General features: G+C 37.3%; 2 pseudogenes; one reads left to right on the top strand and one right to left on the bottom strand.

Annotated features, from left to right (window-relative positions):
* The first annotated feature begins 16028 nt into the window (after window positions 1-16028).
* Window positions 16029-16513, top strand: LOC149192490 (small ribosomal subunit protein eS28 pseudogene; annotated as a pseudogene).
* A 4225-nt stretch (window positions 16514-20738) lies between these two features.
* On the bottom strand, window positions 20739-21419 carry LOC149192489 (calcineurin B-like protein 3 pseudogene; annotated as a pseudogene).
* Window positions 21420-26865: the final 5446 nt, after the last annotated feature.

The following is a 26865-nucleotide window of genomic DNA, read 5'->3' as shown; positions in this document are numbered from 1 at the left end:
TATCTTGACAGTGTCAAGAGAAACTGACATGCCAATAGGAAGTGGAGAAGAAAACTCCTCAAGGCACATAGACATGATGATCGGGCCAAAACCAAGCCACGGGGAATGAGAAAATGCATCGAGAGATGTTTTTGAAACAGGATGATTAGAGGACACCGAAGGTGAAGCTGAAATCCACGTAATTAATTTCGGTGGGATTTAATAGAATTACCTTGCCCCACGTGTCAACAAGATCTTGAGAGGGAATGACCCAAGGATCAGACTTGACCGAAATCATGTTAATGGAGGAAACATGAGGAGATAGGAGTGGAAAGATACCCATTAGAGCAGGATCTTTAAAGAGTCCTACCCACACACTCTCATAAGGAGCAACGTGTGCTTGACATATGGAACAATGTCATCTGAGGAGGAAGAGGCAAACAAGGACAGTTGGTCAACTGTTACTATCATCCCTTGATGGGGAAAATGAATCACGCACATCAAGGAGGAGGTTACAACATGCATGGCATGGGTCCAACTCCGTCTGAGTAGCAGATTATAATTGGGATTAGCATCAATGATCTCTACTTCAACATGTACTGTATTTCCCTCCAAAGTAATGGAAAGATTGGGTAAGACACTGAATGGTCACGAATCACACCCATCAAAATCTTCTAAAGTGTTAGGGGACTAGTTCAGAGTAGGAGAACCAATTCCCTTCCAACAAGCAATAGACATGATTAAGGTGGAACCACCTTTATTGATGATAGTCCTGTGGATGGTTTTCTCATTTATGATGAGTTGAATGAGAAACAAAATTTGATGAGGAAAATGTGGAATGTGGTTTTCCAAGTTAAAACAAATAAGATTAGAATTAGTAGGATCAGTACCCCTAATAGCCGATAGTAACGATTCCTGCTGAGAAGGATAACTTTGAAGGACCTCGAGAGAAGACATAATTGATGGGGCTTGAGCCAAATCCTCAACAATGTTATAATTCTGAGTGGCTCGAATGTTTGGGTTGTACGAGTAATTTCGTAGCACAGCTCAAGAAGGTGGTCGAATGACAGAATCAGGATTAGGTCGCCCTATATGGAGAGGACCAGAACTTGACAGGGTAGAAGAAGAAGGGGAACCTTATTTTTATTTCCCTGCCATCGCAATAGGAGTTGGATAATCTTTTTTCCTAGTAGCCATGTTAATCTGTGTACTCATCATGAACACTTGTGAACCTGAGGAAGCAGATGACTGAGGTTGGTCTACCATTTGGGTCTATTTGGATGGAAAGTGCTCTTTTAGGACAACTGGAGTCCCTTTGAGAAACCGACTAACTTCGGATCGTCTGGGATAATCCTTAGTATAGTGATCTTCCTCAATATGAGGCATGGATACTTAGGCTTCCATTGGGAAGCATCACCAACATACGACTTAGGAGGACCCTATTTTGGGGTATCGACTTTACCCTTGCCTTTGTCTTTCTTTTTACCTTTCAATGATTTTTCCACTACGGTAGACTACACAGCATGGACCTCTAAGGTTTTACAAGGGTCGGGTGGATTCTGAGCGAGACTATTGAAAGCAGTCTTTAAGACCGACTTTTATTTGGAAGAAGATTTTGCAGGGGCTTGGGACACTGAACCAATTACTCCATCAAAAAGATGTGTAGCCTATGACTTCGATGTCATTGGATCAGGTGATGGCCTTGGAGCATCGGGTAATAACTCATACAAAGTGCCAGACTGAGAGTAAATGATATCTAAGTACTGGGCATGATAAATGGCTTGCTCCTCCATGGCGCACCCACCCATAGTGATATCACGAGAAATTGGAGCGATGAATGATTTGGTGAACCATTCGGTCAGTAACTGATCAATAATCTCAAATTTGATCAAGTGATGCCTATGTCTCGATTCAGGGATGTGATCGGAGATGTGGGCCATAATATTTTTTTTGAGCGATGTAAGCAAACAGGTGTCGGTTTCATAGCGAACTAGAAATTGGAAATGCATGAGGAGAGCCATGGATAAAGAGTTGAAGTCATAATAAGTACTTTGAGGGAGCTCAATGTACCACTCGGCTCCAGCACTTGTTAGAGTTCGTTGGAAAATATAGAGATGAATAGAATCGTCAACGTAGGAATTCGAAGAGCACCAGAGGTGATATGTCATCCCATGGGCTTGAGGATCTTCTTTTGCTTTCCCTTTGAACTTCAGACAATCGCTTGGGATCTTGGATGGGACCGAACGCTAGTAGGGTGAATGAAGAATTGGATCATTCACGAGTCTAGACACATCTGCAAAACTCTAGTGTAGCCAACAACAACAATTGAGTATTGAAAGGCATTGGAGGTCAATAAGCGGGTCTAACTAGAGGAGCCCATCCCTGCTGGTAAGGGTTTTGTACCCATAGTGGAGGATTTTTCCATATGGCATTTGATTTTTCCCCCACTATAGGTTACCTTGGCCGTAGGGAGGATTCTGACATTGAAAGCCTTGAAATTGTCTATCCAGAGGTTGTTGATAAGAAACATATAGGTTAAAAGGTTATTGAGCCTGTTGACCTTGGACTTATTGGTTTTGTACCTACTGTCCATGGAAATACGGGTATTGAACCTGTTGGCCCTAGACATAAGGATTTTGGACCTGCTATCCTTGGACAAAAGGATTTTGAACTTGCTGCCCTTGGGCATGAGGATTTGGGGCCTACTACTGCAGGACTTGACCCTGACCTTGTCCTTGCAAATTTTTCCCCCGTTGATATGTATATAAGGGTTGTTGTTGCCCCGATTGGCCTTGCTACTGCAAGGGCTAACCTTGCGTCTGCAAAAGTTGTCCCTGTGACTGCAGAGGTTGTCCTTGCAAAGACATAGGTTGGGAAGTTTGCTGAACATACTGCATTTGCAGCTGTATTGTTTGCCGCAACTGCTGTGAGGGTTGCCCCTGTGGCTGTTGCAGTGGTCCCTATTGCTGCATCATCAGCCCATGCTGCTATAGGGATGGCCCTTGCTGCAACAAAGGTTACCCTTGTTGTTGCAGAGGTTGTCCTTGCTACTACAAGGGTAATTGGATAGTTCTCGGATTGAAAGCTTGAAAATTTCTGAACTGTATTCGCCCATAACCACCGAGAATGATTGTCAGACCAGGTTGAATGTACTTTCCAGGTTGAAGGATGTAAGGTCGATTTACCATTCCTTGGGAACCATATGGAACATAAGGATTTTGGTACTAAACCTGAGTCTCATAAGGCTACTAATACTGGAAATTGCTTGACCCAGATGGACCAACAGGATTTTGGACTTGTTGGTAGTGGACATTGCTTAATCTAGTAGGACCAGCAGGGTTTTGAATAGCACCAGAAGAAGGCTAGTTCACCCAACAATGTGAGCCTATGAGATAATCACATTAGTTGTGCCCGACACCATAGAGACATTCAGATTCTGCCCCTAGGTGGTGGCACAACCTGTGTACTTACTGGAGGGACTGAAGGACTAATAAAAGCAGAACTTGAGACCGTCGGCTACACTGTACGGGTGACTTGGACTGAAGAGACAGGAGGGTTCAAACGATGGGTTTCACTAGGACTGAAATAACTGTAGAAATCATTGTTTATTGGGGGGTCAGGTTTCGAATGTGTTAGAGCCTAGATTTACCTCAGGCTGAAAAGGCAGGATCCAAGACCAACATCAAACCACGCTCAGCCTCGTAGCTAGCCCTACGAGGACAGGAGAGGGCTCTCTCCGGGTCAATTTCAGCAAATGATGATCGATTGGGGCTTGAGGTGGCCGAAATACCTTCTGATGTTAGGCTAGGTATGAAGTGCAAGGATTTGATTTTATTTTTTGAGGGTTTTGTTGGAATCAAGGGAAAGGCAATTTCGGGTCTGGGGATGAAGGCCAGTTTTGTAGAGTTCTGATTGGGGCAAGAAAGGAAATCGTTTTGATGCTTTAATTTGTAAAGGTGGAGGTTTCAGACTGGTGAGAAGCTGAAGAGGGCAAGAGGGTACCAAGAATCCTCTTCAAACTGAAGAAAACATTGAAAATTAAACAAAACTAATAGGCAGAGCATAGCAAGCTAATGAATTCTACCTTTATCACTCATTTGTTTAATTTCAGGAGCAAAGAGAAAAGAAAATGATGCACATAAATTTTAGTGAACTCACAAATTACATAGAGAGGAACACCAACAAAACACAGAGCCACATGAATCCCCAAAAGTGCTGCAAAACCCTGGTCTTTCCTTTTCCAAAAATGCAGAAATCAAATGCACAATGGAGTGCCAAGAAATCCCAAGTGTCCAACCCTGAGAATGACTGAGAAATTACATGATATAGACAATCCTAACTTCTTCATTTTCCTTTAGGGGTTGAGCTCATCATTGTAGGAGTTGTTTCAACCATATCTAAACAACAAACTGAAAAATAGGCAATGAAACAACTTGCCTCTATATGCTAGGAAACTGATTCATTCACTCACATTTCACCTTTTGGTGAATGAATCTACTAAGACAAGTAAAAATGTGCCAAAATTACATCATGGTCATGAAATTACATCAAGTTAGATCAATAGTAACATCAAAAAGTGAAACTAGTCAAAACTGGCTGAAATTCTGAGCTGAAGAGTGAAAAATAGGCCAAAATTCTCTATGCGCCGTCCCCAAAATCTCTATGTGTAGCACAACTTTGGAGCTAATTTTGGGGTCCTTCCTAAAGTCCAAATTGAGCTCATGATAGCTCGTTGGAAAGCCCTACCTGTCTAATTTCCAACCCAAGTAGAATTTCTGGATTTCGATCTCATTTGCCCCTCCAAAACTTCAACCTCCTAAGACTGCTTCCTGTGGGTGCAAAAAGTGGAAAAGAGGCCATTATTAGGGTGTTTTTGGCCCTTTAGGCAACCCAGAACTTGATGAAATCCTTAGGTAATTCATGAGCATGCATAAATTTTCATAAAAAATCCAAAAATGCAAGGTTTTCCTCCAAAGGATCTCCCAATTATAAGCGCGCGCCAAGTGGCGCTATGTGTTGGGCAGGAAAATCTGCTTTGAAGCCAAAAAATTCAAAATTGACAATATTTTCTCCAAATTTGCTGAAATTTGGACTGAAGGTCCATCATCAAGTATCATGCTCAGAAAAAGAAGCTTCGGCCAAGATTTGGAGCCTATCATGCCTTTTGCGTCATTTTAGTGTCCTCCTGGTGCATGCAGTTTTAGTTGTAGAGTCATTGTCTCGGTCATATGATGTGTCGGTGTCCGTCTCCATGGTGTTTCAAAGTCTGTGTTGGCTTCAATGAGATGGAGAATGAGAATTTGGTGCTTTTGTTTCAATTTCCAAATGTGGGAGGGACTGTGGGAAATAGGGCAGTGTGGACAGTGGGGTCTTGTCAAGTGATAATTTGCCCTTTGGAATTTTGACAAATGTAGGAACAATGGACAGTTACTTGACTGTTGGGGTAACTTGAGGTTTTGGGAATTTTACAAATGAAATGAATGATAAGGAATGCAATGACTTTAGGGATAGGGATAGTGGGACTTAGGAATGAGTAACTTGGGATATGAGGGAATCGGGCTTTAGGAGTGAATGACTCTTAGATATGTAAGAGGATAGTGTGTTGATGAAATAACAATAATGGGAGAGGAACCACAGGTGGGGAAGGGAGTTGGCACCAAAATCAAATTTTAAAACTCAAATTCAAACTCTAAGGGAGAAAAGTTTAACATGGTGATAGGGTTGATAAATCTGGCATTACAAATTCTCATAACCCACTTCAATCAACACCGAACAAGTTAATGGCAATTTCATAAACTTACTCAGAATGAGAAGGACCAAATTGATTTGAATTTTTGTGGAGCAATGATAAAAAAATTTGGTCGTCAACTCTGTGCGCCGCACACACAACCCAGTGTGCCACGCACACTATATGCGCCACACACATTATAATTTACACAGTGGAAACCAGTTATATGTGTTGGGACTTACCTATGCGCTGCGACTGCCTCCCAACGCGCCGCGACCAGGATTTCACACATAGTCCGGCTTTCACACTGACTTTTATTTCCTCCACTACTTTCTCTTTGCTCTCTTGTGTGTAAATGAACTATTGAAGCACAAGAATATCTCCTATGGCATGGACTTTGATTCTTCATTTGGCAAACCCACTTTTGTAATGTTGCAGACTTTGGCACTTTCACATAACTCTGTTTTTGTTTCCACTTTGACTTTTTGACTTGAATGATGAAGCTTTTGTCACTTTTTGCAGGGATGATGGGCTTGGATTTCAGAAAAGGATGACTAGGGCTGCACTGAAGAACTGTAGAACTTGAAAAACCTTAAAAATAGAGTTTTGAAGAAGAATCATTCTCAAGCATTATTGATAATGAAAATTTTGGAATGAAAACTTATTAGGGACATCCTCATGTGCCTACTGGCATTATTGGACACTTTGAAGACAAAATTTGCGAAACCCTAGACCTAATAACTGAAATGACTCTTGGTTGTCCAAAATACCATCCATAATGACTGTAAAATTGATTTGATGAACTTTGATGATCAGACACGAACCAGCAGGTACATGACATGAGGGAAGTATGGAGACAAGACCCTTCTGTTAGAAGATCGATGCTCCTAATGGAATGCAGATGATCGAGATGAATGAGACACCTAAAATGAAATGAAACAAAAGAGGTTTTGATCTCTAACAGAGGGCTGAGCAGACCGACTCTAACAGAATGAATGGACTTTTGGTAGGCATAGCGCCAGACGCCCAAAGAGGATTATGATAAACCAAAGAGGCACTAGGTGTACCTGAGACCAACTGTGCTAGAGTCACATAATTAGGAGGTAAGTCCCGATAAACACTGATGGGAATGCTTTCTATGTAGGGAAAACCTTTAGGAGGAAACTGATCTTCTTCATCTTCGACAATGTGTGGAGTGGAAACCTCTGAGTGACCCACAGAGGAGACTAGAAATTCACCTTCGAGTTCCATGGGTGGAAAGAAGTGACGACGAATGACCCAAGATGTTTAAGGGGATAATTTAGAAGGAATACCCAGCTGATCATACAGACTGAACAGACGATGCAGTGATATCACAACGGGGTTGAACAAAGGATTCAGAGGATAAACAACTAGTCCAAGCTAACCGTCAGTAGTCGATTCACTCTCGGGAGTCTGGATAGGGTTATCCAGAGATTTCAGGCCAATATCATGAAGTGACCCAGTATCTGAGGGAGGTGGAGGATGAGATGATAAAGGTTAAATGCTCAAAACAATTCCAAGTTCAACACCTTGATCGTCAAGTGACTGTGGTAAATTAGGAAATGGCTCCTCAGACAATCTTTCAGATGGAGGAGAGGAAGAGTAACTAGGTGAATTGGATGGTTCAACCACGATGGCTTCCTCTCAAATAACAAGAAAAGAGAGATAAATTCCAAGGCTTTAAATGTTCTTTAAAAGGAATACTCACGATTTGGTCTGGAAAAGACTAATAGGGATTCAATTGTTGAATTGAGGCTTCTGTGATCCATATCAAGTTTATGAGAAAAAAAATTCGATGTAAATTGCATGATAATACATTTTTCGACACATTTTGAACCAACGAGTGTGGTTCATCGTCAAGACAAGTTGAAGAATCAGATCATGGCTACAAATTAAATAGGGACAGCAGATCATCCAATGGCTAGGTTCGATTGAAAAAATGGCTATACTTGACCAAGAAACAACTAGATTTGACTATTCAAATTGTTTAACTATAATAATATTATTATGTTAAAACAAATATTATTTTAATATTTATCAAGTGTTATTAAATAGATTTTGGGTTAACAATATTACATTTAGGGAATATTTACCATAATTTTGATTGAAATGTTAACATATAATAACTATTAGTAATTGAAAGGATTTAATATTAATCTAAACTAATAATAATTAATGATATATTAATAGTATTAATCCTCTTATTAATGGCTTGTATAACTAATTAATATAAATTTAACAGTAAAGCCTATCTAATGGGAATAAGTGTTAATAGATCCAGGGATATTAGTAAGGAATTTAATAATAATTAAAATAATATTAATTATTGTTATATTATTTAAACTAGATTATTCAGATTAGACATGAAAAGGGGGAATATTTATACTAATATTTAACGTGTATAATTAGTAACAGTATGGATTTAATATTAATTAGAATAATATTAGTTATTATTATATTTTTGTTATAATAAAGTATTATTCTTATTATTAATGGTTAGTTTATCTAATGGGAACATATATTAATAGATCTAGGGATGTTATTACTTGTAAGGATTAATATAATAGTGTTATAATAATAGTATTATTATTAAAGGTTTGTGTAACTAATTAATATAAATTTATAAGTAAAGTTGTCTAATGGGAACATCAACTTGCTATTTAAATATTAGATAATTTCACCCATTTAGATAGTCTTAAATAAAATAAACCAAGGGAGATTTCCAAAGAGGAATAAGGAATTACGGCTAAAGAAAGCAAGTTAAGGGATAACAAGGGGGAAAAAACCAAGAATAAGTTATTAATAGAGGAGGGGAGGAAGGGGAAGAAACGACTAGGAAGAAAGGGCAGGGATCTAGCACCTACTGATCTTCTAGCTGTAATCTCTATTGAGATTGCTCGGCCTTCTTTCAATCTCAATTTCCTCCCTAAATTTTCGGTGATGGAACCATGCAACCCTCGCAATAACCTTGTCCTTCTCAATACAAACATGATGTTTGGTCTTCTTTGCATGCTCTGATAGTATGGAAGACTTTGTTCTCCCATGTTTTAGGTCAATTGTGTGCTCATTAATCATTTGATTAATAGTGAGTCCCATCTCACCAATATAGGGAGTTGCATAGGCACAAGGAATAATATAGACACCCTTCATGTCCTTAGGGTCGATAGGATCCTTCACTGACCAGAGGGATTTATGAATAGTGTTGACGGCTATAAAGGTTGAGGGAACATTATGCTTCTTAAGAATCCGAGAAATCTTATCAGTGGTCCCTTGGACAAAGGGTAGATGGACTCCTGGGACTCATTATTTAGGTTCTTTTTTAACTACCGAATTTCTGGAAGCTTTAAGGAAAGCCTTCTAACCAAGGTGTCTACTATAACCGTTCTCAACAAATACATTAAGGAGATGGGATTTATCTTTATCAAATCTCTTTTCATCAGAGATCCTTAAGGCATGAGTAGCGAGGGTGCTGAGAACACCCAACTTTTGAGCTGGGAAATGATGGGAACTGGCATGAAGATATTGCTCTGTATGTGTTTTCTTCTTAAACACTTGGTGGGAGAGGGAACCATCAATATTCTTTGAAATAAGAATATCAAGGAAAGGGAGGCAACCATCGACTTCCTGCTCCATGGTGAACTTAATGGTGGAGGATTGACTATTGAGATGATTGAAGAAGAGATCTAACTCCTCTTGGCCATGGGACCAGATGACATTAGTGTCATCTACATATCTTTTCCAAAGATTTGGCAAGAGATGGGTCAAGGCCAAAGCCTTGGATTCAAAATCTTCCATAAAAAGATTAGCAACAATAGGGGATAGGGGCGATCCCATGGCAACACCACAGGTTTGTTTGAAGAACTCGCCCTCAAAACTGAAAAAGGTGGAAGTAAGACAGATCTCAACTAACCGAGAAGTATCGGGATCTATTAGGTGGTTGATCACTGATAATAATATATCATTAATTATTACTAGTTTAGTTAATATTAAATCCTTTCAAGTACTAATAGTTATTATATGTTAACATTTTAATCAAAATTATGGTAAATATTCCTTAAATGTAATATTGTTAAACCAAAATCCGTTTAATAACACTTGATAAATATTAAAATAATATTCATTTTAATATAATAATATTATTATAGTTAAACAATTTGAATGGTCAAATCTAGTCGTTTCTTGGTCAATTATAGTCGTTTGTCCAGTTTGACCTAATATAGTTGTTTTTTCAGTCAAACCTAGCCATTGGATGATCTACTCTCCCCATTTAATTTGTAGCCATGATCTAATTCTTCAACTTGTCCTGACAATGAACCACACTTGCTGGTTCGAAACGCATCAACAAATGTATTATAATGTGATTTATGCTGAATTTTTTTTTCTCATAAACTAGTAGGGATGTTATGAGATCATGGGCAAAAATTGTTTAAGACACATAAAAAAACTGGTTCTCTTTCATGTTTTAAGAGTCGAGAAAGAAGCAAAGGTGACTCTATCGCTTTTGATTTAAGTGAGCTCGAAAGGACAAGTTCTCAGATGATCTTTTAAGCTTAAAGAGTCAAAAATATTAAATGACTATCAAGATGATCTAGGTAAAAAGGATTACCAGGTAACCGTGAACTATAGAATGCCTCGCGACAAACCGAGAATTACAGGCAGGAAATCTCCCCGAATTCTGTGTTCAATGTATACCATTTACAAGGAAGCAGACTCAGCTTCCTACGGAAAAAGGATTGTAGCCTAGTGGGGTCTCCCTTTATATACTCGATGGTACGGGAAGCACAAGTCTGTACTAGCGTTGTCTAGTGCCAAAGTGAATGACAGCTACTAGGTTTAAAGACGTCAGAACACATCTCTAGCCTATACCTTCTAGATGTGATTGTTAGGTTTCAAATGTGTCTTAGGTTAATTGAGTTAATTTTAAAGTTTATCTTGAATTATGTGTAGGTTTTCAAGCCTTAGCGATGTGACTCAAAAAATCCTATATGCAACTAAATGAGACAAGACTCTTTCAATTCAATGAATTGTTTACACTAGAGAGGGTAGAAAACACAATCAAATGCAAACAACCAAGCAACTGAAAGAAAAAATATTTTTTCACTACTTTACTTTTTGAAAACAAAATAATGAAAAAACTCTTCGCAATTCCTATTTTCCTAACAAGTGCACTTCAAGCAGTCCTTTCAAAGGTAAAGATAATTCTTTTTCTCTTCAAATCAAAATGCAACTCTAGTATTCAATGATGCTAACTAACGTAACATATTGATGCAGCAAACTAAAATTGTCTACTTTTCATGAAATGACAAAAAGGAGTTTTTTGTAAAACACTCCAATGAAATCGTTTTCAAGACAATCAGTCCTGCAATAGATGAAAAGACACAAAAAAGAACTTCTTCCAAACTAATGAGGTAATGACTCTACCAAAAACAAGACAAGTAATGTGATCTATGCTAGAAAAGATACGTTTAAATAGTCAAATGAAACTTTTCAAACTTGAATGATGGAGATCAAAGCAATAAGAGGACTACAAACGAGATGCAAGGAGTAAATTCACTAACAACTTGACTCACTGAGTTCACAATCTGCTGAATGGATGAAAACCTAGATTTCCTAGAGCCACTAACCATCCAAAGACTCAAGAAATCAAGCAAAAGAAGGAAAACCAACAAGCACATAAACCAAACCAAATGAAGCATTCCAATTAGGGAGAAATAGTCTAAAACAATACAAGAGGCAGAAATCAGGGGGGCAAGACACACTAGTTGAGATCTGGAGTAAACCCTAATCTCCACCTACAGGCATCGACGTGACTTCCTAACTGACAAGAAGCACCAAAAGGGGGTCGACGCGACTGTTTTTGAGAAACTCGATCCAATCGGTGCGACTGTTTTGAAAAACCACGGTGGCCGAGTATTCAAAGGAAAAAATAAAAATTTCCTCAAGTAAAAACCAGATTTTCTACTGTAAATTTCAGACTTAGAGCAGTAAACCAGGCAAAGTAGAGAACACTAGAGGGAAATGGTGATACTAGAAAAGTTCACACAAAACCATGAAATTACAATCAATCAAACAGAAGGATTGGTTCCCCAGTGGAGTCACCAATTTGTGATGCAGGTAAATTCTAAGTGCGGACACAAACAATTCCTCTAGCCTGAGAGAGCAGGTCTAGTCACAAATAGACAATCTATGGAAGATTTCCTTAAGCTATAATCAATTAAGAGGGCCTACCTCTTAGAACGTTATTATGCTTGGTGATGATCCTTCTTCCTCACTCCAACTATCTTTTGTTTCCTTCATTCAAACACCTGAAATAAGCAAACAAAAACAAAAGATAAACATAATGGCATACAATATTGTATTCAGCCTACTTAACAAGTTAAGGAACATTAAGCCATAAAGATGTAAAATGACACTTCATGTAGGAAATCAATCGATAGTTTCATTTATATAAATCAAAAGGAGATTACAACCGGTGCCTTGATGTTGTTGGTCTCCTTTGACGTATCCAGGTTCTCACACTTCTACTAGAACTTCATGGACAACCCCAACCATAGAGGTTTTAAGGCCTCTTTCCCTCTAGTCTCAAATCACACTATTATCCCTCAAACATACACTAGAAAACTTCAAACTATAGATGTCTTGCTAATTATTCTAACTCCCAACTAAAACTAGATTTTGCTTGGGAAAAAGAGAGGTTTATATAGCTTGGATGGATGGAAGATTTTTCCTCTTCTCATGGGAGAAGACCTTATCTCTTGGATTAGTTCCATCCTAATAGGGGAAAGGAGCCCAAATTGACCTCCTTGGCTCCATCTAGTCTAACCATTTACCAGAATTTTGTCACGAAGCTTCTAGAGTTGGAAGCTTTAGCTCCATATTTAAAGAACTTTCTAAAAGAGGATTAGCGCAATTAAGAAAGGGGTCATTTGATCCGATCAGCGCTAGGGACAGTTGTAATCCATGCATATCGGCGCGAGGAGGACACGGGTCATTACCACCGGTCTTGTAAACTGGGGTAAACAAAAGATTTTTGGGAAATGATGCAAAAGGGAATTGTTCTGCTCATGAAGAGGGACATAATGGGAGTTTCTTCATGAGAGGAAAGCATGTGGGGTTCACTGTAGAGGTCCTCCAGGATCATGGACAGGGAGTATAGGGACAGTGACAAAATGTTGTGTAACATACATGCATTCATTTCTGATCATGTTGCCATTGGTATTTTAAATACACATTACGAAATTTCCTTTCATATTCTAAATGTGATATGAGTTATACACATTATTTTAGTTAAATATTTAATCAACATAATCATCTTGAAATATTTTCATTTCCATTGGTGTTTGAGCAATCTATATTTCCATTTACTAATGAAAATCATTGTAGATCACATCTAGATAAATGTTAAACAATCTCGGGTTATAGAATAGATTAATACATATGTTTCCCATTTGATTCATTGCTACAAATCCATCTATTTCACTCCATTATAATAATTACACATTCATTCAATTACCTTTCATTGGGAAATTGGTCGCTTTATCCCCACTCGGAGCCAGTACCTAAATGGAAAAGGAATTTTCTTAAGGTTTGTACCGGGTGTTTTCCCCCTGTGTTGAAGCAGCAATTTTCAAGGCATCAACAGGTGCCAAGTGTCTCAATTTGAAAATCCTATGAAAGTCTAGATCAAACTAGGAGAAGTAGGTTGGTGCCTATATAGATATGAGGTCAGTTCCTATAAGAAAGTTAGTGCTTGCAAATCTAAGGGACTTGGAGCCTCCTACCATTTGGTTCTCACAAATATTAATGTAAACAAGTTTTGTGCTCATACTTTAACAACGTAAACTTTGAAACGGGAACTATAAACTTAAAACGGGAACTCTGGCCAAAAAACCCTGAAAAAACATCAAAAACAATGCTAAAAACGAAAAGTGTGTATACTGGAACGATGATTTTATTTTTTAGGGGTCAATTTTGAACATTTTTTAAAAATGGTAGTGACTACGAAATTTACTACGAAATTTTCATGCAAAATATAGCTTCAAAATGAAAAAGTGATATACTGGAACAATGATTTTTTTTTTTAGGGTCAATTTTCAAAATTTAAAAAAAATGCTAGTAAAACCAAATTTTTATGTGCCAAGCAAAGTTGTTTATGAGGAAAAAAACACATTAATGTTTTTGGTAGAATATCATTTTTCTTTCCTAAGTATAAATTCAACATGTTTTCAACCATTACATGCCATGGTTATTTCACCTAAACATAGATGGACAAATTTATCATATCACATCAAGCACATTTTCTTGATTATCCTTATTTTAATTTTGAGCATGAAAAATTCATAGGAGGCCAAGATTTCACCAAAAAGAGGATCTGGATTCAGATTACAGTGAACCTCCTCTAATGAACCTTGCTAAACTGATCACCCTCTCCATAAAATCTGTTCACAAAAATTTCACAAGGAATCCCAGAAGCAAGTTTCATTTGTTTTAAAGCAACTCAGTTACACCTCAAGAACCTTGTTACTCCCTCATAAATGTGTTCCCGAGAAATGAAGGTAGCATAACTTCATTTGCTATCAATAAATCCCAAACCTAGATGCTAGACGATTTTCTCTCAAGAATGAAATAATTGGAATAAAAAAAGCAAGTTCCCAGAAGATAACTCTAATGTCAATCACAATCCTAATAATGCATCATCAGTGAAATCATACCCCACATGTAGGGAGAATACGATGAGCTACCTACGACCACTTGATTTACTTTGATTAGAGTATCTAAGGCCATAATAATAATCTATTTTAATTTCTTTCCAAACCTTTAAAGGAAGGTCACTGTCACTGTCATCTTATGAACCACTATAATAACTTTGATGGCGTTTTAAATATAGTTACATGGTATTTTGTGTTTGTCTTATTTTGTTGCAGGTGACTCATGAGGAGCACATGGACGCTAATACCACAACGGGAAACACAACCAAAATGAGCAAACTAAGTTTGGACCTCCATTAACATCAATTACCACTAAGAAAGGATTACATTTATCAAATTCACTGTGAATATCTTAACAATAGCATAAAAGCATCTCCCTTGGCAACAATTCTAAAAAGTCAATTAGGTCAAGAATTTACACCCAATATAAGGAGACACCCCTATTAATATGGTTATTCAATGCATTTCTTCCCCCACTATTATCAATTAGATGTTACCCATCCTCATATCTAAATAAAAGAAAAGGGAGAAATAAAATAAATGAAAAGCACCCCAATGGGGGAAGTAACGAGGGATATAAAAACCTTTATGGGGCTATGAACAACTAGTTGGTAGTAAATGCTTATTATTTCATTGTGGTGATTACATTGTAGACATAGAAACTCATTAATATTGGAAGAATATTTTTAGAAATCCTAGAGTCATATTTAAGGAGTCTATTACCTCGAGATCTATACAAACCCATTGGATCAAAAACCAAACCTAAAGTGAAAGTAACAAAATTTATTTTTTAAAAAGTAAATGACCTTTATGGATAAATTAATATAATAAAAAGTATTTCTTAATCCTCGATAAAAAGCTTTCAATTTTAAACTAATATATCTAATCTCTTGTGAATTTCTAATAAAATTAACTAAAAATATATTATTGTACCATAACTATAACCTTATTGTTAAAGCATTTCAAATATTTTAGACTCATCTATTGTCTTTCCATGATTTCACTAGAAAGAACACTTGGATTTTGCTTTTAAAAACTACTCCTATTTCCATTCCTTTATGCTTAACATGGTCATTTTAAAAGTCTTCTTAATCAAGGTGAAAACCATAATCTCAATCAATTTTCATGTAAATATATTAGATAAAGATGAAATGACTAGAAAACACACTTGAATGGTCTAATGGAAAACGAGTAAGAATGGTCTATTATTCAGAGATGTATTATGTTACGCCGGTCTCTTTAGTCAAACACCATTAGTCAAACAAAGTATTACGTTACAAATCATTGTAGAGTGAGTTGTTGAGATAGACTTTTAAGTGCGGTTCTTACAAAAATGTAAGAGTAAATATGCATGCGTTTAGAAAGTTGTTGACATGGATTCTAAAGTATGTCTATGTCGTAAATACAAGAAATGTATTTGGTTGTCTTCATTAGTCCTTTATTTTCTACAGCACACAAATATAATCAAACTTTTTTTTTCTTCCATTTTTTACTGAAGATTGTTGTTTTAGTTTAGTGAACTACCTCTTTCAAGTTATTTTGATTGTCATATAACATTAATCGCTCAGTTTGATACATATCTAAGAAGGAAGTCATGGATACCGGTGTGAAATTGACAGTTGTGGTGAAAGTAATTGGCCGTACTGGATCAAGAGGTCAAGTTACACAGGTCCGAGTAAAATTTTTGGATGATCAGAATCGACTGATCATGAGGAATGTAAAAGGACCTGTCAGAGAGGGTGATGTCCTTACTTTGCTAGAATCTGAAAGGGAAGCAAGGAGATTGCGCTAATTATGTTGTTTAGATTATAACATTGGACTTAAAGTGAGACGGGAATAACTTATATTGTTATGTGTTCTGTTTCTGCATTATTTTGTAGTGTAGTGTTTGCTATTGTTTTCGATGCAAAGGGATCAATGAGTGAGGCTATAAATGATCTGTGATATGTAATCCAGAATTTTACAATTAAAGTATGAAGCCTGTCATACTTGATGGGGAATCGAAACAGTAACTGTTTATTTTTGCATCTGGAATGAAATTCAAATTACTGTACTGAAGATTTTCTGTGAAAAAAAAAACAGTGAAAATTAGCAATCCAAATCATATACAAATAAAATTCAAATATGTATCCAAACTCACAGCATGACATTATCTTTTCCATCGTGTCATATTATTCTACGTCTCATTATTGTAATGTACAGAGTGACCTCCAAGTCAATTGCTATGCAGAGAAGTTATTTTGAATCAATCTATAAGAAACAACTGATAAAAGCGTGCATCGAGTTGGAAAATAAATTTTTGTGGGAGGAGCTATGAGACAACATCTCAAATTTCATAATCGAGCTATCATCACCATTTCCATTAACATATTATTGTTTGGGATGATTTTCGTTGATGCTGGGACGATTCTGAGAATTGTCGGGTGGCAAGGCGATTCTCAGAATCGCCCCACCAATTTACCAATTTTCCTCTGGGTATTATGATAATTCTCACTCTCACATGCGGGCGTGGGCACATGGGCGATTCTGAGAATCGCCCTGCCACTCGACAATTCTCAGAATCGCCCCACCAATTTTCCTCTGGGTATTATGATAATTCTCACTCTCACACACAAATAGTAAAAGTACTCGCTCTCAACATGCCCGATACACACATCTCCAGCGATTTGGTGGAGTTCGGACAGATATTGGAGCTTTCAATGTGAGCAATCATCTTCGAGGAAGTCATGGATAGTGGTGTGAAATTGGCAGTTGTGGTGAAAGTAGTTGGCCGTACTAGATCATGTATCCTCTACCTGGGAGTGAAACACAAAGCTTGGGAACGATGTTGTGATATCCTTTAGATATGGAAGAGTCATGTCTTTTAAAAGAGAAGGATGTCGCAGAACGAGACTCCTCCAGTCATCCTTGTCAATCTTCCCATCATGTTTTGTATCTGCCTCCTCGAATGTCTTATCAATGATACTTTCAACTACATCATATGAAAGGTTCATGCTAGATTCTACAAGGGTAGCTATGACCATTTGGGGCGATTCTAAGAATCACCCCGCCACCGCCCCACCACCACAACTAGTGGCAGGGCAGTGGTGGGGCGATTCTCAGAATCGCCCCAAACAGTGCTTACTAGGCATCCAATCTGTTTTACACAAGAAAAAGCTAAAATGTAAAGTCAACATGTTTTCTGCAAGTTGCTTCTGTAAGGATGAACTGAGAACAATTATTGAGTATTTGCAAAACTTTCTTGCACCTTTAGCCATAAATATGCAATGGTAATGAACACCCCTGCACACCACTGCATGCTACATTTTTGTGCATTTACAGCTACGAGATGACCACTGGAGTATAATCATGTATCCTCCACCTGGGAGTGAAACACAAAGCTTGGGAACGATGTTGTGATATCCTTTAGATATGGAAGAGTCTTGTTTTTTAACAAAGAAGGATGCCGCAGAACGAGACTCCTCCACTCATCCTTGTCAATCTTCCCATCATGTTTTGTATCTGCCTCCTCAAATGTCTTATCAATGATACTTTCAACCACATCATCTCAACAGTTCATTCCAGATTCTACAAGGGTAGCTACGACCATTTGTGGTGGTTCTGAGAATCGCCCCGCCAGCGCCCCGCCACCACAACTGGTGGCGGGGTGGTGGCGGTGATTCTCAGAGTCATGTTTTTTAACTGAGAAGGATGCCACAGAACGGGACTCCTCCACTCATCCTTGTCGATCTTCCCATCATGTTTTGTATCCGCCTCCTCAAATGTCTTATGAATGATACTTTCAACTACATCATCTGAAAGGTTCATGCCAGATTCTGCAAGGGTAGCTACGACCATTTGGGGCGATTCTGAGAATCGCCCCGCCTCTGCCCCGCCACCACAACTGGTGGTGGGGTGGTGGCGGGGCGATTCTGAGAATCGCCCCACCACCCGACGATTCTCAGAATCGCCCCAAACAGTGCTTACTGGGCATCCAATCTGTTTCCATTCCTTTATGCTTAACATGGTCATTTTAAAAGTCTTCTTAATCAAGGTGAAAACCATAATCTCAATCAATTTTCATGTAAATATCTTAGATAAAGATGAATTGACTAGAAAACACACTTGAATGGTCTAATGGAAAACGAGTAAGAATGGTCTGTTATTCAGAGATGTATTATGTTACGCCGGTCTCTTTAGTCAAACACCATTAGTCAAACAAAGTATTACGTTACAAAGCATTGTAGAGTGAGTTGTTGAGATAGACTTTTAAGTGCGGTTCTTACAAAAATGTATGAGTAAATATGCATGCATTTAGAAAGTCATTGACATGGATTCTGAAGTATGTCTATGTCGCAAATACAAGAAATGTATTTGGTTGTCTTCTTTAGTCCTTTATTTTCTATAGCACGCAAATATAATCAAACTTTTTTTTTCTTCAAATTTTTACTGAAGATTGTTATTGTAGTTTAGTGAACTACATCTTTCAAGTTATTTTGATTGTCATATAGCATTAATCGCTCAGTTTCATACATATCTAAGTAGGAAGTCATGGATACCGGTGTGAAATTGGAAGTTGTGGTGAAAGTTATTGGCCGTACTGGATCAAGAGGTCAAGTTACACAGGTTCGAGTAAATTTTTTGGATGATCAGAATCGACTGATCATGAGGAATGTAAAAGGACCTGTCAGAGAGGGTGACGTCCTTACTTTGCTAGAATATGAAAGGGAAGAAAGGAGATTGCGCTAATTATGTTTTTTAGATTATAACAATGGACTTAAAGTGAGACGGGAATAAATTATATTGTTATGTGTTATGTTTTACATTATTTTGTAGTGTAGTGTTTGCTATTGTTTTCAATGCAAAGGGATCAATGAGTGAGGCTATAAACAATCTGTGATATGTAATCCAGAATTTTACAATTAAAGTATGAAGCCTGTCATACTTGATGGGGAATCGTAAATGTTTATTTTTGCATCTGGAATGAAATTCAAATTACTATACTGAAGATTTTCTGTGAAAAAAAAACAGTTAAAATTAGCAATCCAAATCATATACAAATAAAATTCAAAGATGTATCCAAACTCACAGCATGAAATTATCTTTTCCATCATGTCATATTATTCTACGTCTCATTATTGTAATGTACAGAGTGACCTCCAAGTCAATTGCTATGCAGAGAAGTTATTTTTCATTGATCTATAAGAAACAACTGATAAAAGCGTGCATGGAGTTGGAAAACAACTTTTCGTGGGAGGAGCTATGAGACAACATCTCAAATTTCATAATTGAGCTATCATCACCATTTCCATTAACATATTATTGTTTGGGGCGATTTTCATTGATGCTGGGGCGATTCTGAGAATCGCCGGGTGGTAGGGCAATTCTCAGAATCGCCCCACTGATTTACCAATTTTCCTCTGGGTATTATGATAATTCTCACTCTCACATGCGGGCGTGGGCACATGGGCGATTTTGAGAATCGCCCTGCCACCCAACAATTCTCATAATCTCCCCACGAATTTTCCTCTGGGTATTATGATAATTCTCAGTCTCACACACAAACAGTAAAAGTACTCGCTCTCAACACGCCCGATACACACATCTCCGGCGATTCGGTGGAGTTCGCACAGATATCAGAGCTTTCAACATGAGCAATCATCTTCAAGGAATTGATGGATAGCGGTGTGAAATTGGCAGTTGTGGTGAAAGTAATTTTCTATACTGGATCATTTATCCTCCACCTAGGAGTGAAACACAAAGCTTGGGAACGATGTTGTGATATCCTTTAGATATGGAAGAGTCACATTTTTTAACAGAGAAGGATGCCGCAAAATGAGACTCATCCACTCATCCTTGTCGATCTTCCCATCATGTTTTGTATCCGCCTCCTCGAATTTCTTATCAATGATACTTTCAATGACATCATCTGAAAGGTTCATGCCAGATTCCGCAAGGGTAGCTAGGACCATTTGGGGCGATTCTGAGAATCGCCCAGCCACATCCCCGCAACCACAACTGCTGGCGGGGTGATGGCGGGGCGATTCTGAGAATCGACCCTCCACCCGGCAATTCTCAGAATCACCCCAAACAGTGCTTACTGGGCATCCAATCCGTTTTAGACAATAAAAAGCTAAAATGTAAAGTCAACATGTTTTTTGCAAGTTGCTTCTGTAAGGATGAACTGAGAACAATTATTGAGAATTTGCAGAACTTTCTTGCACCTTTAGCCATAAATACGCAGTGATAATGAACACCCCTACACACCACTGCATGCTACATTTTTGTGCATTTACAGCTACCAGATGACCACTGGAGTATAATCATGTATCCTCCACCTGGGAGTGAAACACAAAGCTTGGGAACGATGTTGTGATATCCTTTATATATGGAAGAGTCATGTTTTTTAACAGAGAAGGATGCCGCAGAAAGAGACTCCTCCCCTCATCCTTGTCTATCTTCCCATCATGTTTTGTATCCGCCTCCTCGAATGTTTCATCAACGATACTTTCAACTACATCATCTTAAAGGTTCATGCCAGATTTTGAAAGGGTAGCTACGACCATTTGTTTCACCTCTTTTCTCCCAATAAAGCCTTTCTGCTTTAGGTCATAAAGTTGGAAGGAAATTTCTATTTTATCGTCTATGGGAGCATTTGGATGAAACACTGAGAGAGCACATGCAAACTCTTCAAATCGTAACAGGCCATTATGCTTTGTATTGAACAAGTCAAACACCCTGTCTGCAAAAAGGCTCTCCTTCTTGTTAGTCTTGAATAAGGCTAGTTGAAACTCTTCCTTATTGATCAGACCATCATCAATCACAGCACTGCTAATCATCTTAAACAACTCATATAGAGCTTCTACTTCACTAACACTTAAAACTGTTTCACTTGCTATTTTCTCGGGATCTTTCAGTCCTTGGACATTTTTGAAGATTTTTATATCAAACGACTGTACAAAACAATCTATCAACTTGCTGATTCCCTCTAGGCACTGCAACATGATATTTTCAACTCAACAACACTCTCCATATCGATAAAGGAAAACCCCAAGCAACTCCGCTCCTAACGACATAGAGCATACACTGGCCTGTTCCTTGGAAACAATAAGCTTCAAAGGATCCGGTGTGCTCGAATTATATAATGCCCAAATTAATAAGTGCAAATTGTCATAAATAGTTCGGCCCAAGATTAATTCAACATAATACATTTTAACACACATATATGTATAGTCTTGAACTTGGAGAATCATATTTAAGATGCAACTTTTGTTTTTTTATTCACCTTTAAAATGGGCCAATGAAGTCACCCACTCGAATTATACAATGCCAAATTAATAAGTGCAAAATGTCGTAAATAGTTCGACCCAGGATTAATTCAACATAAACCATTCGACTCAGGTTGCTTATAACCTTGAATCAATAATCGTTTGGGTTCATACGAAAAGTGATATATATTCATTTAAAAATTAATCAATGTAATTAAAATGACCCCAGTACATGTATAACTTGACCCAGATATCAATGGAATGGTCGGTGTGTGTAAGTACCCGATGGGGGCAGGAGGTAGGCCACATGTATATATATATAGCCATCGACACTGGATCGAGGTAAAACACTTTGTATAAGGGCTTGGACCCCCAACTATTGGTGGGTCGATGAGGTGGGTTCACCCTGTCCTCACAATTGATGTACAGTTGTACAATATGAGAAACTGATCTCAATAAGGAATTTATGTGAAAAATGATTTTATTCGTTTTGATTAGGTCTATTGAATCAAATTGGTTTTCAATATGTTTGTTTTGAGTATGTGAGGTTTCTATTGTCTTTTTAATTCAAGTGGAAGAGATCTCTCTTACATATCATTAGATTATGAAGTGAAATTGGACATAATTAAGCTTTGGGCCATACCCTTTTAGAAACAACAACCCAAACTAAATGATTAGTTATAAAGAATTAGAAATTTCAAAAATATAGTAAACCAATATTAAGTGTGATTTATGGCCTTAAATGAGTTTTGGAGGGTAAACTTTGAAATGCCACAAAATTGAAATTAGAGGTCAATAGAGTGTGTGAGGTCCAATTATTGGATAGAGTTCTTGAGAAAATGCTCCTATAACATTAGAGTTAAACATGAGGCATCTCAGGTCAAGTGCCTAATGGTTAAGAGCATGTGTTTCCTCCTAAGAGGTCATAGGTTCAAAAACTAGAAGGGGTTAGAGTAAGTATGCCTTCGTAGACAATAATCAAATCATTGCATGGAGGTGGGTATCTTATCCCACAAACAAGGGGGTTTCATACACCAATTTGGTGTCTGGCTTGTTTATGACCTTAAAATTGGATAATAATAATAATTAGGATATAGATTGTTAGAAATTCATAATCTATAAGGGTGAAAGCATGGAGCTGGGTTACACTTTTTGGCAAGAGATGGCACATTTGGGTGGAAAAAATGATTGCTCAATTGAGCCCTTTTTAAGCGCTCGATCGAGCTGTTTGAGCACTTAAACAATGTAACCCAATGTTATTTAGGAGCTCGATTTAGCCATGTCTTTGCGACAGTCGAATGAAGGAGATTGGGTTCTTGATTTACTATCTCAAGTAAGTTTTGTTATATGGAATTGAATTTCAATATGTTCTTTTTTTAATTAATATGTCATTGTACTAATTTACTTCATTATTTCTTTTGTGCTTGATAATTAGGTACAACACTAGCATGCTACCTTCAAAAAGGAAGAAATTGCATTGTAATTGAGAAGGATCCATTACAGTGCAATTTCATTTATCAAAAATTAATGCTCTTCAATTTCTTCCAGATGCAATGCAAGAAATTGGGTTGAAGAAAGGGGACTTTAGTGAATCACGTGTGGAAAAAAAGGAAAAGGAACCCCAACCACCATTACATGGAATGTTTGGAAAGACATACATTGGGAGATTCGTAGACATCAAAGACCCATTAGAAGAGGAAAATGAGCAAAAGGAAACAGAAAATATTGTGGAAGAAGACAATGATGAAACTCTAGAGGACGAAGAGTTTGGATTACGTGACATTGTTGATTAAATTTAAGTTATGCTTGTAAATCAAGCTTTGCAATGTTTTGACTTTGACATTTTATGAGAAGAATAAACACTCAATTAGGGTTGTTATTCATTCAGTATTTGTAATATGTGATTTTTGCACTGATTTTTAAGTTAATCATTATTTTTTGAAAAAAAAAGTGATTATTATTATTTTTTTGACATGAAATTCATAAAAAAAGCTATTATTTAACCATTTTTAGTTAAAATTATCGTATAAAAATTGTGATTTTGACATGTCAATTCTAGCAAAAAATTATCAAAATGTGTAGTTTTTTAGTTATATTTATGTTAAAAATGGTTATTTTTACGTCCATTGTTAAAAAATATTGTTTTTTAGAAACAATTATTTCATGTGGATTGAAAAATTAATTAAGGATGTATAAATATGTAGAATATCGAAAATTCTAAATATCGACCTCCTAATTTAAAAATGCAAAACAATAGAAACCTCACTAAAAAAAAAGTTAAAATTAAAATAAAAAACAACAAAATGTGAAGAAAGCGACCACTTCAAAAACGATCAAATTTACAAAATAATTATTTACATTTTATACATTACAATATTTAAAGCCAAAAAATAGGTCTTTTAAAAAAAGGGGGTGATGCAGAATAGTCACTTTTTAAAATCAGCATGAAAATCACTACCATTCTAAAACATAATGTACATAAAACTATCCTTCCCATGAGATTCCTTCCAAAAGCTATGCTGTAAAAAAATCATGTTCATTCTGCATCACCGATTTTCAAAATCAGGTCACTTTTTTGCTATCTCTACGAAATGGGTAACAATATCAGTTCCGGTTTCAAAGTTTACATTGTTCTTTACATCATAATATAAACAAAGTTTTTGTGGATTTTCTCCTGAAAGGGCTTCCACTTTAAATATTTGAGTCCATATGTGATTTTCAGGTATTGTTGTTATGTATATTATTCATACTGATGAATGTTTATTTAAAAAATTGTAAAATTTTATAATTACTGATTCAATCTCCCACTTAGTAATTCCTTATTCCAAAAAATTGGTATTAGAGTGGGGTCATTCTAAAAAAATTTAATTGGTGGAAGGTAGATCCACAGGGAATCACAGAAAAATTGGCAAATCAAGATATCTACAGGAGAATAAACCTTTATGGAGTTAATTATGTATATTGGACAGTCATAATGGAATCATACATCATGTCTCTTGGAGTGGATGTATGAGCCATAATAGAATATAGATACATAGTTCCAGCAACTCCACCTATAGATCTTAATGAAAGGAGAACTTACATAAATAATGCAAAGAACAAGAATGTGATTGTAGCTAGTATTAACCAATCTGGGCTGGTAAAGGTGAGCATTGAAATTTAGATAAATAAGCCAGGGAAAAACTCAAGAATTTCTATGATGGATATGGAAAGGTAAATAAGGCCAAACTTCAAACCTATAAAATGAAATGTGAAAGCATGAGGCTTAATGATGATAAATATATTGTTGAATACTTTCTTAGAGTTGATGAAGTAGAAAATATGATTAGATGACTTGATGAAGACATTAAGTAAGGGGTAGTCATTTAGAAAGTCTTAAGATCACTTCCAATGATATTTAATACCAAGATCTCAGCCATATAAGAGATGACATAATTGAAAACTCTAACAATGGAAGAATGCAAGGAACCCTCATTTCCTATGAGATGAGTATTGGAGGAGAGAAGCTAAAACCAAAGGAAGCAACATTTAAAGCCTCAAATAAATCCAAGGAGAACAAAGGACACCAAGATTACTCCAACTATGACTCAAATGAGGAGATGGCTTAGTTTATAAGAAAACTCAAAATGGGCTTGGAAAAATACATAGGTAAGCTACCATTTAATTGTTTTGAATGTGGTAGAGTAGGACATTTTTCTTCTAAATGTACATATAAATCCAAGAAGTCAGAAAAGGATAATGAAAAAAAGAGTCAAGGCAAATCTTAAAAATATAAGAAGAAGAAGACTCAAAAGAGAAATAGCTTATACTCAAAAGAGGATAGTGACTCATGTGAGGCTAGCACTGAAGGATCATTTGAGGGAGAACAAGATGAGTTGACAGTCATGGAATTTGAATATGAGACTAAGATGGAAGATAAATCTGACTCCAAAGAGGGAGTGGTTGACCTCGAAGCAGAACTAGATAGTGCACTGGAGGAGCTGAAGAAGACGTTGTAGCGGCTACAACCACCCTCCAAAAATTTTCGTTAGCTTCATTTTGGAGCCTAACTTCCAACCTTCACAGTAGCTTGCCTTACTTCGTCAAGTTCACAAGCTTCAGTGTTTTCTTGCGCAAAAGCAGCCTCTCGATTACAGCTTGATCCATTCTTGTCATAGTCTATTCACCTGGTCTTGGTCCAACTGCAAGCTAAGCAACTTCCCCAAGAAAATTGTGCATTTCTAGAGGGCAACCAACCTTCCCTCTAGAAATTGTGCAATCTTGTTTGGTAGCCTGGTGGGCTCCAAGATTGCATAATTCTACTAGTCAACACTCCCAGCAAGAATTGCATAATTTTCTCTAGCAGGGCTGCACAACCCAGAATTTTCATGAATCTAGGCAGTAGTTAGCTTCTTTTCCTAGAAATTGCACAAATCTCCTGGGCAGTTAGACCAGCTCCCATCTAGAAATGCACATTTCCTTCAAGAAATCGAGCAGTCTCTTGCATGTGCAACTGAGTTGACTAGTTCCCTCTAGGACTAAGAAAAATAGACTTGCATGCATGGGCTACTTCTCCCAAGGCAACATGCAAAGGCATCCCTTGTTTCAGGGATCTATCTTCAGTAGTTGTAAGTTACATGCAAGGATCATTTCAGAAACCTCCCACCAAGTGTCTCTTTCCCTAGATCTGTGGCATGCACATAACAACATTGATGTTATCAAAACTCATCAACCAAATGCTCCAAATCCCATTCCTCACATCAACCTGGTAGCTCTGACATCCCACATCACATCTAGGAGTAGTCGGCACATTCAGCTTAGCTATTTTGGGGTGAGCCCGCTTTCCATGCCTTGTGTTGCATTTATGTCGCTTTTTGTATTTTCTCTTGTATGAGTATTTTTTGTTTTATTTATTTGAATGCTTGATGTTGTTTACCTGTATACTAGCTTTCCCTAGCACTATTTTAGTTTTCGTTGCTATCTCACTGCTATTGCATGCATGAAAATGGTTTTCACGAATGGGCGCTGATTCGGCGACTCGCCCTACCAACATGCATGTTGTTTCATTTTCTGAATCTATCGTTCACCATGTGCATGCATGATCATTCACTCATGATTACACTCGGTATCACCATGCATTCACACTCACATTCACTTTCAGTTGCCCGTCGGCGAGTCTAGGCAGCCTTGGCCCGAACTCTAC

The sequence above is a fragment of the Pinus tabuliformis genome, chromosome 2_2, assembly GCF_031772625.1.
Source record: "Pinus tabuliformis cultivar Carrire ecotype Pingquan chromosome 2_2, CPIR1, whole genome shotgun sequence".
NCBI lineage: Eukaryota > Viridiplantae > Streptophyta > Pinopsida > Pinales > Pinaceae > Pinus > Pinus tabuliformis.
The sequence above is the reverse complement of the archived record's forward strand: the minus strand, read 5'-3'. Positions and strand labels throughout refer to the sequence as shown.